We start from the raw sequence: 20,412 nt of genomic DNA on the forward strand, positions 1-20,412 counted from the left end.
ATGGGTGTGAAAATAAGATATGGGATCCCGGATCGCTACATGAAGATTGTCAACTTTGGGAGCTCAAAGCTTGTGAAGAACGTCATCAAGGCTTGGTGAATTCACTTGGGAATGTTGGAGCTTATTGAAAGCCCAAGCGTTGGTGGGAAGTTTCAAGATGAGTTCAAGCACAAGCCACCATGACAAGGAGCTCACCAAATGTCCAACTTAAAGACTTTAACTAAAAGTGCTAGGTGGGAGACACCCACACCATGATAAATTCTTCCTATTTTCTCTTTTATTTCTGATGGTAATAAGTAAATTTTCATTTTTATCCATGTTTCTTAGTTTAAATCCTGTTTCTAATGGTTCAATAATGTTTATAGTTATTCTGGTAGCTTATTAGTTTTCTTCTTCTAAAAAAAAAAGAAAAAAAGGGGTACTGTGGTCTAAAGCAAAAAGTTACAGAAAGTTACGCTGGAACCGCGCTGGTGGGGTGCTGGGCACACAATCCCACCCACGCGTATGCGTCCATGTTGCATATGCGTCATCTGTGTTCTTCGCCTTCCACGTGCCCGCGTGTATGACGTGTACACGTCGTTAAAAAAATGCCACCCAATGCAAAAGTTTCAGAGAGTCACGCGAAAACGGCGCTGGAGTTGTGCATTTAGCACAATTTCGCATGACGCGTATGCATACCTCACACGTACATATCGCCTACATTTCACTTCACCCACGCTTACGCGCACATAGCACTCCCGCGTGTTTTCCCTTCTCCTCCCCAAGATGCGTACACGTGGATTCAAAATCCATAATACCCCAAGGACGCGCAAGCCCTAGCCAGTCGTGCCTTTCACCTTCTCCTCCCTTCCAACGTTCTGTTTCCTTTCCCTTCGTCCTCCATAGCCACCATCTTCAAGCTCTCGACCGCCAACTCCGGCGACCCACCGCCGCCAAGAGCACCACCCTCTTTTCTTCCATCCCTTCCCTTCTTTTGTCTTTTCTTCTGTTCTGCTTATCTCTTCCCCTTCCCTGACCGTCTCTTCCCTCTGCCACCACCAGAACCACCGCTATCCTCCATTGTCACCGGCAAACATCTTTCAATCACCACCCATATCCTCTCTTTACTCTTCCCCTTTCCCACCTCGCCTTGACAGAAGAGAAGCTTTGCTTCTCTGCTCTATACGTCACTAAGTCCGGTGCTGCTCTGTGCTACCTTCTCGGTGCCACCACTTCTACTAGGTCGCCGCCACCCCTAGGCAGCACTGCCCTCTACTTCCTTTCCATTTCCAGTTCTGCTTCTGCTTTCCTCAGGTTCCCCTGTCTCCCCCTATATTTCAATTCTTGTTTTACTGTTCTGTTTAGATAATTCTGTTAGCTTAGTTTAATTTTTGTTTGACTAGGATAGATAGAATTGCATGTGGTTAGGTAGCTAGGATGTGGTTAGAGGATTCTAGGCCTGATAAGTACTCCGTTTTTGTTATCTAAAATGGTTGATTGTTTAACTGTTCTGCTGTTTGATGATAATGTTGCTGTCTTGTTCTTACATGTGTTGTGTTGTTAATTCTGAAACTACTTCTTGTTTAAGTGCTGTTATGCTGGTTGATGCTATGTAATTTTGCTCAAAGATGCCTCACACATATGATTGCTTTCTTAATTTTCTCTGACTTACAAATATTGGATTCATATGTGAGATTTTGTTGATTTTGGTTATCCGGGAATGTCCAATTTACTGCTGGAATGCTGCCAAAATTTTTGGAAAGCAATCTGTTATTAACTTGCAACTTAGGAATTGAACTTGGCATTTGTTTGATTTGAAAAGGATTTCAATTTATACCAAGTACAACTCCTTAGTTGATTTGGCCATCATTCCCGCTTCATTTGATTCCCGCTTATGTGCATTAAAATTGGTTAATCAAAGGACTAATTAACTATATCAAGAAGAACCTCCTTTGTGTTTTCAACATTTCAAGTTTAATTCAAATGCTTTCCGGCTTCTTGGTTCAAGTTTAATTGTTAATTCTACTTAACCAATGAAGATTTTCACATTATGTTACCATTTGACTTAAACTTGTCTTTTCCTAATAGAGGTTCGTACATTAGTAATAATTGGTGACCTCCACTGATGTTACCTTATTCATTTTAAATTGCTGATTAGAATCCTTTTAGTTACACCAAGTGCATATTTAACTTCTGTCAACACCAGTTATTACGAACTTAGTGACCGTGAGCATTGATGATGACTTGTTTTCCTATTGTATGCTTTTATGCAATTCATATTTCATCGTCAATGACTTGCATCATTGATAAACCACTATTTTATGGTTTATATTGTGTTTAATTATGTGGTTTTATCATGATCCTTACCCACTTATTCATTAATTTAGCATGCATTTATATTTCCTTCCTGAAATTATTACATGGTTGAAAACTGCTTCCTAGAGACTTTTTTATTATGCATTTTAGTTCTCCTTTATTTCATTCGATGCCGTTATCTGTGTGTTAAGTGTTTCAGGCTTTATAGGGCATGGATGAGTTGGAGATTGGAAAGGAAGCTAGCAAAAATGGAAGGAACACAAGAAATTGAGATAACCAGCGAGAAGTGACGCGGCCGCATGTCTCATGCGTTCACGCAAAAGAGGAGAAATCGCAGTGATGCGGCCGCATGGCTCACGCGACCGCGCGGAATGGAAAAGCACAAGTGACGCGGAGGCATGGACGACGCGAATGCATGGCATGGAAAAACGCGAACGACGCGTCCGCATGGACGACGCGATCGCGTGACGTGCGCAATCTGCAGAATCTGCAGATTCCGTTGGGAGTGATTTTGGGCCCTATTTTGACCCAGTTCTCGGCCCAGAACAGCAGAGTAGAGCCAGAGAACATGCAGAAACCAGAGACAACATCCATTCTACACAGTTTTAGTTTTTAGATCTAGTTTTTACTCCTCCTCTAGGTTTTTCTCTCTACACATTGATAATCTTAGGATTTTATTTTTCTACCATTTTTTTGCATTGGGATATTGAGAAGAGTTATTACCTCATCAAGACTTCGTCATTCTAGTTCGTTTTCTTTACTTGGCTTTACTCTTCCATGTCCTTTGCTTTGTTAATTTTACCATTGGAATATTATTAGGATTTATTTAATACAAGGATTACTTTTATTTTAATTTGATTATTTTGATTTTATTTACAATGTCTTTCTTTAATTCCTTTTCATATGTTATGAATTTTACATTCACAATGAGCGAGTAGTTCCCTAACTTGATGGGGAGTTGATTGAAAGGAACCAATTGAGTTGGAAGGCTTGAAAGAAAGATTGTAATTGGGTTATTGTTGGCTTGCCCTCTAGTCACTAACACCAATCTCTTTTAATTAAATGGATTGCAACTTGTGAACGGGCAGAGCATCCCAACTTGTTTAACTTTCCCTTATCTAGTAAGAGATATCTAAACAGGATAACCTTTTATTATCAATTAATCTAGAGAGTAATCCAACAACAGTGGGACTTCCAACTAATCAACTCCCAGTCACGGCTTTTATTTACATTATTCAAATTCTCCGATTTTATTTCCTGTTTACTCAACTCAAACCTTTTTGAAAACATCTGATTAATAAAATAGCACACTTTTCTGTGACTCGTTGGGAGACAACCTGGGATTCATACTCCCAGTATTTAAAATTTAAATTTCTGTGACACCTTTCTAAATTGATAAGTGGATTTCTGGTGAGTTAAGAACTATACTTGCAACGTACACATTTTAATAATTTTTAATTCACCAATTTCCGCCGCATCAATCATCCTCATGAATGTGAGTGTGCTTGTTTCCTATACTTTTTGAATTTGTCTTGATTGAGCCAACAACCGTCATACCACTGATCTAAGGCGAGCTAGGCGTAGGCGACTCCTCTTTGAGGACGAACCTGATTCGTCATTTAAGGAAGAAATAAACCCCCTTTCTACTGATCCAGTTCATTTACGTGCAGGTGACATGGCAGCGCCTAGAAGCATCACCATCCAGCAGGAAGGAGCCCCTGATTTTACGCTCCAACCATTCCAGGCACACCACCTAGCAGTAGCTGTAGATTTTGAAATAAAGTCTTCACTACTCAACTTGATGCCCAAATTTCATGGCTTACCTGCTCAAGAGCCTATCAAGCATCTTAGGGATTTCCAGACCGCTTGTTCTACTGTTAAGCGTGATGGCGCTGATGAAATCTCTATTCTATTGAAAGCCTTCCCGTTTTCTCTGGAGGGAAAGGCAAGAAAATGGTACTACACTCAGCCCTGAGAAACTGTTTCCAACTGGGATACACTTAGGAGAGAATTTTTGGATAAATTCTTTCCAGCTGAAGTTGCCGATAAGCTGAGGAAGGACATGTCTATGATCATTCAGGATGAATCTGAGACCCTCTATGAATACTTGGAATGCTTCAATACACTTCGAGATGCATGTCCCCATCATATGATTGACAAGATAGTTTTACTCGGTTACTTTACACAGGGTTTGAGATCTCAAGATAGGACCACACTGGAAGATGCTTGCAATGGTTCTATGAAAAAGTACAAGACTACGGACGAAGCATGGCAATTGATCAGAGACTTAGCTGACTCTACTAGGAATCATAGGCAGAGACAAAGTCGGTCAAGAGCTATTACGGAGGTATCCACTAATACAGAGACTACTGCTATAGCCCAAAGTCTATGTGAAATGACTAACTTGCTGAAGCAGATGCAACTGAATCAACAACAACCTCAGCAAGTTCAGCCTTCCCCACCACAGCACAGCCAGCAGTTAGTTCCACAAAGAGTGTGCAGAATCTGTGCATATTACAGTCACTATACCGATGAGTGTCTGCAGCTCCAACCAGAAGACAACACTGTAGCAGCCACTCACAACTTTTATGACCGCCCCAATCAAGGGTACAATCAAGGTGGCAACTATAACCAAGGATGGCAGGATAACTCTAACCAAGGATGGAGAGACAATTCTAACCTGGGTTGGAGGGACAATTCTAACAGAGGAGATAGATATAACAATGGAAATCAGAGGTGGAATAACAATAACAATTTCAGGCAGCAGAATCAGACTCAATCCTACAGAGCACCTCATTTAAGACAACCTCAAGCCTCTAAGCAAACTTCTCAGACCATTGGCATCTCTTCATCTCCTAATGATGAATTACTACAAGCCATTGATAAGAGACAACAGGCTATGGAGAATGGTATTAAAGCAACTATGAATGTTTTGACTTCTATTTTACAAACTCTTGTCTCACAGATTGGATCAATGAACAACTCCAACAACCAGTCCTCAAGCTCTGGTGGACTTCGCTCTCAACCATTACCCAACCCAAAGGGTGGTATTAATGCCATCACCCTAAGGTCTGGAACCACACTGCAGGAGAGAAATCAGGAGGAGCCAAGCCCACCAAAATATGCCTCAGCTGAAGAGGTAGTAGAAGTAGAAGATATTGAAGACGAAGAAGACATACAGGACATAACTGAGAAAGAAGAAGCTCAACCACAGGAGGAAGCACCAAAAGGCACAGACACTGCAGAAAACACCACCCCCATGCCATTTCCACAACTTGCAAGGAAGCCCAGGAAGCAGTTGGAACCTGACCCCAAAATGGTAGAAATCTTCAAAAAGGTTGAGGTAATTGTTCCCCTTTTTGATGTCATTCAACAGGTACCTAAATATGCAAAGTTTCTAAAAGATTTGTGCATACATAAAGACAAAATTAATGAATTAGAAACTATTCCCTTAGGAAGCTCTATATCTGCTTTAATGGGAAATGTACCTGAAAAATGTAGTGACCCAGGTCCTTGTATAGTTAGTTGTACTATTGGTGGTGTAGTAATTTATGACTGCATGTGTGGTTTAGGAGCATGTGTTAGTATAATGCCCTTATCTGTATATGATGTTTTAAGGCTCCCTCCCTTAAAAAGGTCGGCAGCTCGTTTTGTGTTGGCAGATAAAAGCATTATTATAGTAGCTAGAGTTGCTGAAGATGTTTTGGTGAACATTAAAGAGCTCACATTTCCCACTGATTTCTATATCTTGGAAATGTCCAATAATGACTCAGATAAGCCATCATCAATCCTACTTGGTAGACCATTCCTGAAGACATCAAGATTCAAATTAGATGCTTTTTCAGGAACATATTCTTTTGAAATAGATGGCCGAATAGTAATCTTCAATTTGAATGGAGTCACGAACAACCCTCCAGAAGATCATTCTATCTTCCAGTGTGATATCATTGATGATTGGATTTTTGATGGTTTAGAATTTCACAAATGAATTCTCGTTGCAAGTATAGTTCCTAAACCAAACAATAATCTTTTCATACAAAAAGTTGTTTATCACTAAAACAAACCCCTAAATTTATAAACCGAAGTATTGAAACCTCGGGTCGTTCTCCCTAGGAATTACAATAGAGTGTATTGTTATTGGTTGTGAGTTATTTTGGGGTTTTGATAAGAAGCATGAAAAGTAAATGGCAATGAAAATAAACTAACAACTATAAAAGGCTCTTGGCAAGATATGAGAATTAGAAGTCCTATCCTAGTTACCCTCCTCAATCGTGATGAGAATTGTTCATTGCTCCCACTTAGTTAACCTCTAACCATGGAGGAAAGTCAAGTGGATGAATCAATTTGATTCCCCTAGTCCTAATTAACTCCTAAAGGAAAGACTAGCTTTAGAGGCATTCAAATCAATTAGCAACTTCTAATTATCAATCAACAAAGGAATTAGATAACTCGAGAGTCACTAATTACTCCACCTAGGCCAAGAGGAACAAAACCTACACTAAAATCCAACCAAGTATTTCATCAAACACTTAGAAGGCACAAAAGGAAGCATAGTAATTTGAGAACAAGAATAGAATCTAACAACAATTATTGCAAAGAATTAACAACAACAATCAAGGAAATCACAATTATTATGAATTACCTCAAATTGCATTATTGAAAGAAAACAAAGGAACAACAATCTATCCAAATCAAAATGAAGAATTACAATTATTAAAGCACATAACTAGAAAGAGGAAGAGGAGAAGATTAAGAATTGGTAAGGAAAAGTGAATCAAAGCATGAATTAAACCTAGATCTAAGAAGAGAGATTAACCTAAACCTAATCCTAATTCTAGAGAGAAGTGAGAGCTTCTCTCTCTAAAACTAATCCTAGTTATGCTATATGCTTTCCTAGATTCAACAACATGCCTTCCCCTCAATCCTTGATCCTTTTATTCCTTTCTCCTAGCAATTGGCGCCAAAAATGGGTTCAGAAACCCTCTCAAATTGCCAGGCACGTGTTGCTTTAATGAAGTCATGTGCAGTCATCGACGCGTGCGCGCACGGTACGCGTGCGCGTCCCTGGGCGATTCTACAATGTGCGCGCGAGCGCCTTGTGCGCGTGCGCGTGCTTGGCCGAGATCAATTCTTTTGTCTTTTTGTGTTTCTCTTCATTTGCATGCTTCCTTCCTTGCTCCTTTGATCCATGCCTAGCCTATTTCAATCCTGGAATTACTAGCAAACACATCAAGGCATCTTATGGAATCAAGGAGAAATTAGAATTCATCAAAATAAGGCTTAAAAAGCATGTTTTTACATTTAAGCACAAATATGGGAGAGATAACAAAACCATGCTAATTCATAGGCTAAATGTGACAAAAGGTTATCAAAACACTCTAAATTCAATACAAGATAAACCCTAAAAATGGGATTTATCAACCTCCCCACACTTAAACCGTAGCATGTCCTCATGCTAAAATAAGAAGGGACTAAGGGGTGTGGCATTTATTGAATGCAACTAAATTATATGAGTCCTATCTAAATGCAACTACCTAAAGTAAATGCAAATGCTTAGTTCAAACAAATCAATTCTCAAGAGAACATGTGTAAGCACAATAATTAGGGCAATAGGAGTTAAGTCCAACCACAATGGTATTGAACTATAAAAAAGAGTTCAAACTTGCAAGAATATAGATGATATGGATGAATACATGTAATTGAACTTTTGAACCCTCACCGGATGTGTATCCGCTCTATTCACTCAAGTGTTTAAGGGTTAATTCACTCAATTCTCTTCTATTCAAGCTTTTCCAAAATTTGATTTCCTTCTAACAATCAACACTTATTCAATGCATGCATACATTCATCATGAGGTCTTTCACTTAGGTTGTAATGGGGTTAGGGTCAAGGTAGGATCATTTATGGTTAAGCGGACTAAGATTTGAATCTTTGATTAGCATAAACTTTCCCACCTAACCTATATAATGACCTATATAAATTCAAACTACTCTAACTACCCATTCTTCAGTTTTCTTACATACTCATGCATTCTATTCTTTAATTCATAACACTTATGCATTGATTCCTTTTTGTTGAACTTCACCTTGGGGCATTTTGTCCCCTTTTTATTATTTTTTCTTCCTTTCTTTCTTTCTTTCTTTTTCTTTTCTTTTTTTTATTCTTTTATTTTTCTCATTTTCACTCTTATTTCTTTTTCTTTTCAACTATATACAAGAACATCAATGCATAGGGTCTTATACATTCAATCAATACATGAATATGTTCCCAATTCTAAAATATGAAAGTGTACTACCCTTTTTATCCCATCCAATGTTCCCAAGCCTCACCAACTTTGAATAATAAATACTCTCACTAGCCTAGACTAATCAAAGATCCAAACAAGGACTTTCATTGGTTTTCCGTCTTGGGCTTGTAATGTGCTAAAATGAAAACAAGTTGGTTAAGCATAGGCTCAAAATTGGCTAACAATGGGGAGTAAAAGGTAGGCTATTTGGGTAAGTAGGCTAATGAAATAATGGCCTCAATCATACAAATGTACAAATACAAGAAATAAATGGACATATAGAATCAAGCAAATCAAGGATCACAATCATAGAAAGAGAACAATTTCACACAAGAATGGAAAATAAGTGGTTTATAAAATGTAACCACATCAATAGGCTCAAGTCTCACAAGCTTGTGTTCTCAATTCAATACATGCTTCACAAAGTATGAATTCAAGCAAGTTTCACCAAAAATTTTCTTTCAAAATTGGGTTGGTGCCCTATAATTAAATTTCTTGAAAAATTTCAATATTTGACTAAGCATTGTTGTGATTGAAAAATTCAAAAATTTTCTTAGTTCACCCTTTCCTTTTCTGCTTAAAACCAATTTCTCATGCAAAAAGGGTGACTAAGTGTTTGCAATTCAAAGGATGATTTCTAATCACAACCACAAACTAAAAAGAAAGATATGCAAAGAGGTATAAAGAAAAATCCAGCTAAAAGTATGGAATCTATCATCTAAAACATCTAAAAATATCCATAAGGATCAAAATATCTAAAATCCAAAATAAGCAGTAAAAGTATCCAAGGTAAACTCAAAATGCATCAAAATATATACAAGAGATATGCACAACTAAGAAAGTAGCCAAAATGTTCACCGGTTCCCTCCCCACACTTAAGATCAAGCATCGTCCTCGATGCTAAACTGGAGGATCAGTGGAAGGGACAACGGTAGGTGCTGAATCTGTCTGAGGCGGTGGGATCGGCTCCGCATGGGGCTGTGGTGGCTCTGTAGTGGCTGGGGCATCCTGCTGAGTCGGTGCCTCCGCATCCTCCTCCTGATATCCGGCTCATCGGAGGCCGGAGAGTCGGGAAGCGGAGGTAACTCAGAACCCAGAGAAATAAGCGCCTGGTCCATCCGATCTAATCGGCGTCTGACATGGAGTCTCTCTCGCTCCAAAAACCAGAATAGACGCTGGACCAATAGGTAAGTAGGCTCAGGGACTGAAGGTGGAGCTGTAGATGAAGATGGAGCTGCTACTATAGAAGAGGATGGTGCTGCTGTAGGGGTTGATGGTGAGAGAAGGGACGGCCGTGTGGTGGTGGCCGGCGCTGCTGCCGCGGCGGTTATGGAGAAGAAGAAGAAGAATGGAGGTTGGGAGGGAGACGAAAGAAGGTGCGCGACTGCGCAGTGCGCTTCGCGCATTAGGGTTATCCTATTTTTGAATCGACGCGGGCGCGCACCTTGCGCGTCCGCGTACATTGAGGAAAATGGAGATCCACGCGTGAGCGTGTAGTGTGCTCTAGCGTGGGTTGGCAATTTATGCAAGGGCGCGCACGCGTACATGGGGTTGGATCCGAGGCTTAGAGTGGGCTTGACACACGCCCAACTCTCGGGGCGAAGGCCTAGAGTGGCGGCAGCATGTAAGGTCGCGCGCGTCCGCGTACATTAATAATTTGTGATAAGGTGCGCTAGCGCGATGCGTGCGCTCGCTTCTGTTCCACCTTGGACATATGAGCGCGCACGCGGTAGGTGCACGTCCGCGCAGATCGAGTTGGGCCAGAGGCTTAAAGCTGGCCCAGATCCGGCTCAACTCTCTGGGGCTTGGCTCAAAAACTTGCAGCAGCGGATCGACGCGGGCGTGGCAAGTGCGCGTCCGCGTGAACTTCCATGTTCCCATAATGTGTGCGCACGCACGTAGTGCGTGTCAGCGTGGGTTATGTTGGGCTCAGGGCATAATGTTTGCCCAAGAGAGGCCCAACTCTCGGGTACGTGGGTGATGATGCATCCGCACAGGGACGCGTGCACGTACATTGTGCGCGCGCGTCCACCCCCCTTTTTTTTCAGAAAAATTATGCTGGGTGCTCCCCATACTGTTCACAACTCTTTATTCAATCAACCATCATACAATTCACAAAAATTCAATTTGATATTATTCATCTACTACTAATCACAACATACATGTGACTAAGCTAACAATTAAGTTGTACAAACAAATTTATGTGAAACATCTACCTACAATGGTAGCTCAAATCACTTATTAAGGAAAAATAAAAGAGAGTGGAAAGAGTTTACCATGGTGGGGTGTCTCCCACCTAGCACTTTTAGTTTAAGTCCTTAAGTTGGACATCTTGAGGTGCTTATTGTCATGGTGGCTTATGTTTGTACTCATCCTTGAATCTCCAAGGATCCATGCTCCTCAATTGGTTGACAGAATTTCCAACCATTTTCATTAAGCTTGGGCAAAGTTCCACCCAAGATATGAGTCCCCATAGTTGGTCTTCACATAGCAAACCGGGATCCCATATCTTATCTTCACACCCGTCTTCAATTTGATCTTCATACTTTTTCTTTCCGGGTGGTTGGCATATAGAATTCTCTTTAGCATACCAAGCCTTCCTTCGATACCTTTGTACAGTGGCATTCTTCCAATCATCGTTCTTATACCTTGAAGCCTTTACCTTAATGAGCCTAATTCCTAACTTGCAACCACCACACAACGCTCTTATACTTCTAATTCCACAAAGAGCTCTAAGTTGACCGTCATTTTCAATTAAACCATATTCAAGTGAGAAAGTAAAGCTTAGGGATATAAATTTTACCCACTTGAATGTTGTGTTGGATGGTGACTTGGGAAGGGAGACTTCCCCACACTTAGACAATGCAAGGTCCACTTCCTTGTGCTCTTCTTTGTGTATTTCCACCTCTTTGTGAGCTTCCTTGATTTCAACCTTTCCCCTTTTATCACATGGCTTGGTGTTGTCTTCAAGAGCTTCATCTTGCCCAATGGGAGGTGATTCAATTTTGGATAAGAATTCATTAATGAATAAATCCATCTCTTGATCCACCTCTTCATATTCTTCAATTTCGATATACACCATGCCAATGTTTTCCTCTTGGTAGATCTCTTTTTCATTGCTAACCAAGGGTATGGGAGGTTGTGCACACTCTTTTGTAACTTCAACTTTATGTCATATGGGAGAGGATTCCATTGTAGAGAGAAATTCATCCATGATTGAATCCATCTCTTGATAAGCCTCTTCCAAGTCTCCAACGATGATATGCCTTGGAGGTTGCGCACCATCCTCAACATCTATATCAAGCTTCTTGGAAGAGTGCTCCATGATGCTACATTCCCATGGACTTTCAACATCTCCTAAATCTTCAACCACTTCTTCCTTTTCTTCAATTATTAGAGGCTCCTCCAATTGTTCTAACTCAAAATTAAACTCCTCCTTCTCCACCGAAGTTTCCAATTTCTCCGTCATGCTTTGCTCTTCTTTTGACCTTTCACATGTGGTTACGGGATTACCTTGATTCTTCAAACATTGGTGGGCTAAAGTATGCACCACTTTGGTCAAATTGGTCACAAACTCAAGTGTATCCCTCTTCATGGCTTCTTGTCCTTGAAGTAACAAAGTGAGAGAATCGTTTATTGGGGCTTGGGGTGAGTAGGAAGGTTCATTGTGGAGAGAGAATTCATGGTAGGAAGGTGGTTCTACTTGATGAAATTGTGGAGGTGGTGTGCATTGAGGTGGTTCTTGGGAGTAATCTTGATAGGGTTGTGGTGGTTCTAAGGGTTCTTGCTCAAAATGGTCATAAAAATATGGTATGGATGATTGGTCATATGATGGATATGAATTATGGGAAGGTGCTTGATGTGGCGAGGCTTGTGAGTATGGTTGAGGTTTATGTTGAGGATATGGTTCATAGGCATATGGTGGTGGTTCTTGAAAGTCACAAGGTGATTCACCATAGCCATTGGATTGATATGCATCATAGAATGGCTCTTCTTCATAGTGCATTGGTTGAGGTTGTTGCCATGAAGATTGATCATATGCATATGGCTCCTCCCACCTTTGATTGTTCTATTCTTGATACACATCCTCATTGAAGCTCTCATTTCCTACAACATAATTAGAACCAAACTCATAGCCAAAGTGAGAATTCATGGTGGAAAGAGAAAATAAAATTCTACAACTAGAAAATAAAGCAAAAAGCAAGATATTTCCACTATTCACATATGTACAATAACCAATAACATAACCCCATTGTAATTCCCCGGCAACAGCGCCATTTTGATGATTAGATTTTTGATGGTTTAGAATTTCACTAATGAAATCTCGTTGTAAAGTATAGTTTCTAAACCAAACAATAATCCTTTCATACAAAAAGTTGTTTGTCACTAGTACAAACCCCTAAAATTTGTAAACCGAAGTATTGAACCTCGGGTCGTCCTCCCTAGGAATTGTAATGAAGTGTCTTGTTATTGGTTGTGAGTTATTTTGGGGTTTTGATAAGAAGCATGAAAAGTAAATGGCAATGAAAATAAACTAACAACTATAAAAGGCTCTTGGCAAGATATGAGAATTAGAAGTCCTATCCTAGTTACCCTCCTCAATCGTGATGAGAATTGTTCATTGCTCCCTCTTATTAAATTTGGCAAGTATGTTCTTATTAAATTTGGCGTCGAGCACCCACGCGTGCGCGCTTAGTGCGCGCTCGCGCAAAGAAGCGAGGTGGATTGGGGGCGCGCACGCGCACGTTGCGCGTACGCGCCAATGCGCTTGTGTTGGTAGCATGCGGGTGGCTTAGAGTTGGCACAACTCTCTGGACGAGGTACCAGAGGTTGGCTGCAGGGCTATTGGCGCGTGCGCGTGCACGGTGCACGTGCGCGGCAATGTGGTTATGCCCCGGGCATGAGATGGGCCTGGGGTGGGCCTAACTCTCGGTGAAGTGGCCTAGAGGAGGGTGCAGGACGAGGGACGCGTGCGTGGCCTAGGCGCACGCGCGCACATTGTGTTGCAAGCATATGGACGCGTGCGCGCCAGGTGCGCGCACGCGGTAGAGGTGGTGGGCTAGGGGCTTAGTGCAGGCCTGAGAGTGGCGTAACTCTCTGGAATATGTACTAGGAGTGCACAAGGGTAATCGGCGTGCGCGCACTGTGCGCTAGTGCGTCGACCTGCAGATTTGTTAAAGCGTGCGAACGCGCTATGTGCGCGCACGCGTGGTTGGCCTATGCCTCAAGCATTGGGCTAGCGTAGGGTGGGCTCAACTCTCTGGAAAATGTATGGAGGGTCGCTTTTGGCGATCCACGCGTCCGCGCACCGTGCGCGTCTGCGTGGATGGTCGACCATTGCTTCAAAGACGCGCGCGCGCCAGGTGCGCGCACGCGCAGAAGTGTGTCTTTTCCAAAGTTTGCATGTTTTTGCACTACTTGTAGCATTCCATCCCCCTAAACAGCCACTTAAGCACTATAGAAGGATGTTTCAACTTGATACTACCAAATGAACTCAACAAATGTAGCAAAATTTAGAGTTGAAATCTAACTACAACTACTTCTATCACCTAGGTACTAAACATGAAGTCAAGTGTCAAGTAAGTGTCAATCAAAGAAGAATTCAATGGCTATGTACAAAGAAAGATCTTACCATGGTGGGGGTGTCTCCCACCTAGCACTTTTGTTTACCGTCCTTAAGTTGGACTCTCTCTAGCTCAAAGTTCTTGTTCAAGAGATGCATCCCTCAAGAGGAACACTTCAAATTCCTTAGAGTTCTTTCTTTGCTCACCATGGTACAACTTGAGACGGTGCCCATTCACCTTGAAAATGTCCGGACTTGATGGGTGGTGCAAGTGGTAAACTCCATAAGGTTCTACTTTCTCCACTTGGTAGGGGCCATCCCACCTTGATCTAAGTTTTCCGGGTAGTAATCTCAACCTTGAGTTGTAAAGAAGGACTAGGTCACCGGGTCGGAATTCTCTTCTCCTAATGTTCTTGTCATGGATGGCTTTCATCTTTTCCTTGTAAAGTCTAGAGTTGTCATAAGCTTCTAATCGTAAGCATTCTAATTCCGCTAATTGAAGCTTTCTCTCTACTCCGGCTCCACCCAAGCTCATATTGCATTCCTTTATTGCCCAATAAGCTTTGTGTTCGATTTCTACCGGTAAGTGGCATGCTTTACCATACACAAGCCTAAAGGGGCTCATGCCAATGGGTGTTTTGTAAGCTGTTCGATATGCCCATAGTGCATCGGAGAGTTTAGTGCTCCAATCCTTCCGATTCGGCTTCACAACCCTTTCCAACAGATGTTTGATCTCCCGGTTAGAAACCTCAGCTTGGCCATTTGTCTGAGGGTGGTAGGCCGTGGCGACTTTGTGTATGATGCCGTACTTCCTCATGAGGCCGTCCATTTTTTTGTTGCAAAAGTGGGATCCTTGGTCACTTATGATTGCTCTTGGGGAGCCAAAGCGACAAATGATATTGTTTCTCACAAAAGAATAAACAACATGAGCATCATCCGTTCGGGTGGGGATTGCCTCCACCCATTTTGACACATAATCGATGGCTAACAAGATGTAGAGAAAGCCATTGGAATTTGGAAATGGTCCCATGAAGTCGATTCCCCATACATCAAAGATTTCACAAAAAAGCATATTTTGTTGGGGGATTTCGTCCTTCTTAGAAGTATTTCCAAACCGAATGCATTGGGGGAAAGATTTGCAATAGAGAGAAGAATCTTTGAGAAGTGTTGGCCACCAAAATCCGTAATCAAGGACCTTTCTTGCCATTCTTTGGGGGCCATAGTGGCCACCTCCTTCGGAAGCATGGCAAGCGTCCAAGATTGCTTGTTATTCGGTTTGAGGTATGCACCGTCGCACTATTTGGTCCGCTCCACACCTCCACAAATAAGGATCGTCCCAAACATAGTATTTGGATTCGCTTTTCAGCTTATCCTTTTGATGTTTGCTGAGATTGGGAGGGAGGGTGCGTGAAACCAAGTAGTTTGCTATTGGTGCATACCAAGGAACTACTTCCGAGATTGCGTGCAAACCATCTAGAGGAAAGGAGTCATTGATAGGAGTGGTGTCGCCTTTTGTGTGTTCGAGGCGACTTAGATGGTCCGCCACTAAGTTTTGGGAATCACTCCTATCTTTGATCTCCAAGTCAAATTCTTGTAACAAAAGCACCCAACGAATTAATCTCGGTTTTGATTCCTTTTTGGTCAACAAATACTTTAGTGCCGCGTGATCCGAGTACACTACAACCTTGGAACCGAGAAGATAGGCTCAGAACTTGTCCAAAGCAAAAACAATGGCTAGGAGTTCCTTTTTGGTTGTAGTGTAGTTGGATTGGGCACCGTCTAGTGTTTTGGAAGCATAAGCTGTGACGTAGGGAATCTTACCTTCGCGTTGTGCTAACGCGGCTCCTATTGCATAATTTGAGGCATCACACATGATTTCAAATGGTTGAGTCCAATTCGGTCCTCGCACGATAGGGGCTTGTGTCAATGCTACTTTAAGTTTGTCGTATGCTTCCATACATTCCTTGCTTAGCTCAAATTCGGTGTCCTTTTGTAGTAGTCGAGAAAGAGGTAAGGCCACCTTGCTAAAGTCTTTGATGAATCTCCGGTAGAATCCTGCATGTCCAAGAAAAGAACGGACTTCCCTCTCGGAGGAGGGGTAAGGTAAATTAGATATGACATTTATTTTTGCCGGATCTACGGAGATGCCTTCTTTTGAGACTATATGTCCCAAAACAATCCCTTGTCTGACCATGAAATGACATTTTTCAAAATTTAAGACAAGGTTTGTTTTGGTGCATCTCTCTAAGACTTTTTCAAGGTTATCTAAGCAATGATCAAATGAATCACCGTACACACTGAAGTCGTCCATGAAAACTTCCATACATTGTTCTAGAAAGTCCGCAAATAAGCTCATCATGTATCTTTGAAACGTTGTCGGTGCATTGCATAGGCCAAATGGCATACGCTTGTAAGCGTACGTTCCAAAGGGGCAAGTAAATGTGGTTTTTTCTTGGTCCTCTAGAGCAATGTGAATTTGGAAGTATCTGGAATAACCATCAAGAAAGCAATAATATGATTTACCGGCTAGTCGATCAAGCATTTGATCAATAAACGGTAGTGGGAAGTGATCTTTTCTCGTGGCCGCATTCAACCTTCGGTAGTCTATGCGTACTTTCCAAGAATTTTGCACTCTTGTTGCTATAAGTTCGCCACTTTCATTTTTGATTGTTGTCACCCCAGATTTCTTTGGCACCACTTGGACCGGGCTCACCCACTCGCTATCCGAGATAGGATAGATGATGTCCGCTTCAAGCAGCTTAGTGACTTCTTTTTTCACAACCTCAAGAATGGTTGGATTAAGTCTCCTTTGAGGTTGTCGGACCGGTTTTGCTCCTTTTTCAAGAAATATGCGATGCTCGCATACTTGGGGGCTTATTCCCACTAGATCCGCCAAATTCCACCCGATTGCCCTTTTATTTTTCCTTAATACATCTAGCAATTTTCCTTCTTGTTGAGGAGTTAACTCTTTTGCAATTATCACGGGGAGCTCTTGGGCTTCATCAAGATATGAGTACTTTAAATGGGGTGGTAGTGGCTTCAATTCCATCTTTTTGTCATTTTTTGAAGTTTGAGTTTCCGGATGGTTTGTATGGTGTGTGGTGTTTAATTTGCTTGGATCTTCATTCGCTTCTTCAATCATGTATTTCTCATCTAACCTTGCAAGGTGCACTTCGGCAACCATGTTGTCAATTGCGTCACACCGGAATAGAGAGTGATTCTCCAGTGGATGCTTCATTGCTTCTTCTAAGCTGAAACTTACGACTCTCCCATATATTTCAAATGAGTAGGTTCCCGAGTAGGCATCTAGCTTAAATCTAGAAGTTCTCAAGAATGGTCTTCCAAGTAGGATAGATGATGCTCTCTCGGTTTCGCTTGATGGCATTTCAAGGACATAGAAGTCAATTGGAAATACCAACCCTTTGATATTCACCAATACATCTTCCACAACACCCGTCACGGTTATTATGCTTTTATCCGCTAGGAAAAATCTTGCCGTCGACCTTTTTAGTGGTGGCAACTTCAATACTCGGTAGACGGAGAGCAGTATGATGCTAACACATGCTCCGAGGTCACACATACAATCGATAAATTGAACTCCATTGACGGTGCAAGTGACCATACAAAGGCCCGGATCATCACACTTCTCGGGCAATGCTCCCATTAAAGCGGAAATAGAACTCCCCAATGGGATGGTTTCCAATTCAAGAATTCTATCCTTGTTCATGCATAGGTCTTTAAGAAATTTTGCATATCTAGGAACTTGATGGATAGCATCAAAGAGGGGAATGGTTACCTCAACTTTCTTGAACATTTCTACCATTTTGGGGTCGAGTTCCATGCGCTTTCTAGCTTTCTTTGCAAGTGTTGGAAATGGGTGTGGTTGAGCAATTTCTTCTTCTAAGTTTCTCTTGGCCTTGGTGGTCTCCTTTGTTGGTTGAGCTTCTTCCTCAATTATGACTTGTGGTGTCTCCTCTTCCTCTACTTCTTCTATACCTATTCTCTCCTCCTCTTGGGCGATTGTGATAGGATTTTAGTCCTTTGCTCCTTTCTCCTTTAATTGTGTTCCAGATCTAAGGGTGATGGCATTTATGCCCCCCTTAGGATTGGGTTGAGGTTGAGAGGGAATGACGCTTTGGATTGGGGGTTGAGGAGTGCGGTTTGATGGTGTATCCATTCGTGCAAGAAGAGCTTGTAGTGTAGAGGTGAGGCCGGTGAGGCCGGAAGCAAGTGTGTTTTGTAGTTCCTTTTGGCCTTGGATGATGGTCCGGAGTGTTTCGTCTTGGTTGGAGGGGGTGGTTGCATATGTGAGTTGAGGGGTTTGTGATTGGTTGGGTGGTGGTCTTTGATGTGGTGGTTGGTATGTTTGGTAGTTTCTTTGTGAGTTTTGTTGGTTGTATGGTTGATTTTGTTGGTTGTATGGTGGCCGGTTTTGTGAGAAATTTTGTGAGTTGTTGTTCCATCTTTGACCTCCTCCGTTGTTGTTGTTGTCCCTATTTCCTTGTTGATGATTGTCTCTCCAATTTTGATTATGGTACCCACTCCCTTGATTGTAGCTTCCTCCTTGATAAGGGTGCCCTTGGTTAGGATTACCGCCTTGGTAGTACCATTGATTTGGGCGGTCATAGAAATTATGGGTAGCCGCCAAGGTGTTATCTTCTTGAAGGCTTGGGCACTCATCCGTGTAGTGGGAATAGCAAGAACAAATGCCACACACTTTTTGAGGGACCAATTGTTGATTGTGTTGTTGAGGGGGTGGGGGGTGTTGTTGGTATGATTGAGGTTGTTGTGGTTGTTGTTGGTTCAATTGGAGTTGCTTCAAGATGGATGTCATTTCGCTCAAGGATTGAGTTAGAGCGGTGGTTTCACTACTAGTTGATACCTCATTCACGGTTCTCGGGCGGTTGACTCTTCGTCTCATATGTTGATTGGATTCGGCTAAGTCAATGATAAGTTGCCATGCCTCCTCCGCTGTTTTATATTTGGACAAAGAACCATTGCTAGAGGTGTCCAAGAGAGTTCTATCTTGTTCTCGCATCCCTTGACATATGTATCCAAGCAATACTTGAGTGTCGAGCATGTGATTAGGGCATGCGTCTAGTAGCTTACGAAACCGTTCCCAATACTCGTATAGCGGTTCCGTTTCACCTTGCACAATACAAGACATTTCCTTCCTTAGCCTATCCATCTTCTCTGGAGGCAAGAATTTATCCAAGAATCCTCTTCTAAGTAGGTCCCAATCGGAGGTGACTTCACTAGATAGAGTGTAGAACCATTCTTTCGCCTTGTCCTCAAGAGAGAAAGGGAAAGCAAACAACCATATAGCAACTTCATCGGACCCTTCCCATCTAGTGGTTGAGCATATACGATGAAAGTCCTTGAGATGTCGAATAGGGTCTTGTGCGGGAAGCCCGTGAAACGTAGGTAAGAGGTTAATCAAAGCGGTCTTCAATTCAAAGTTTGTATTCAAGTTGGGGTGAGTTACATGAAGGGGTTGAAGGACATAATCCGGTGCACCCGCTTCCTTGATGGTAACCCTCCTCGGAGCATCCATGGTGTTAGTACCTAAAACGAAAGAAGAGTTGTTAGTGATATTGATGGAAGTATGACTAATGCCTTCTTTGAGTGACGGTTCAATATTCACTTTTAGTAAGGTGGTTGAGGTAGTGAAGATCTCTTCACCTTTCCCAAACTTTAGCCGCCTCCGAGCTTGTCTAATATGAAACAAAGTTCGTTTTATTTTCGGATCAAAAGGGACTAAGCTCGGATTCGGTTGTGAACGCGTCATGCAATGAAGGGGAAGTGAGATTCATGGTAACGATGAGGGGTTAGTCACTTGAACAAATTACAATGAAATGCAACTATGTACATATATACAAATTTATTCCAAACAATAACATGGCACACTAAGCAAAATCCCCGGCAATGGCGCCATTTTGATAAACGAAATTTAGCATGTCGATTTAGAATTCAATGATGAATATGATCGTGAGTATAGTCTAATCGACAATTAAACTTCGCATCAAACAATCCTACAATCTATAACCGAGAGTATTAGTCTCCCGAGTCGTCCTCCCTTGCAATTGCTAGAGTGTGCATCTTATTGATTAGAAAGCCTTGTTATGATTCTTTGAAGGTTTTAGCAAAATAGAAAACAAACAATCAATCCTTAGAAGACTTGGCTTAGGGTTGGCATTAGAAATTATATCCTTATAGTTCTTTCAATGATGACAACAATTAGGCCTTGCTTCATTTAGTTAACCCCTAG

Source organism: Arachis hypogaea, chromosome 1, assembly GCF_003086295.3.
Source record: "Arachis hypogaea cultivar Tifrunner chromosome 1, arahy.Tifrunner.gnm2.J5K5, whole genome shotgun sequence".
NCBI classification, from domain to species: Eukaryota; Viridiplantae; Streptophyta; class Magnoliopsida; order Fabales; family Fabaceae; genus Arachis; species Arachis hypogaea.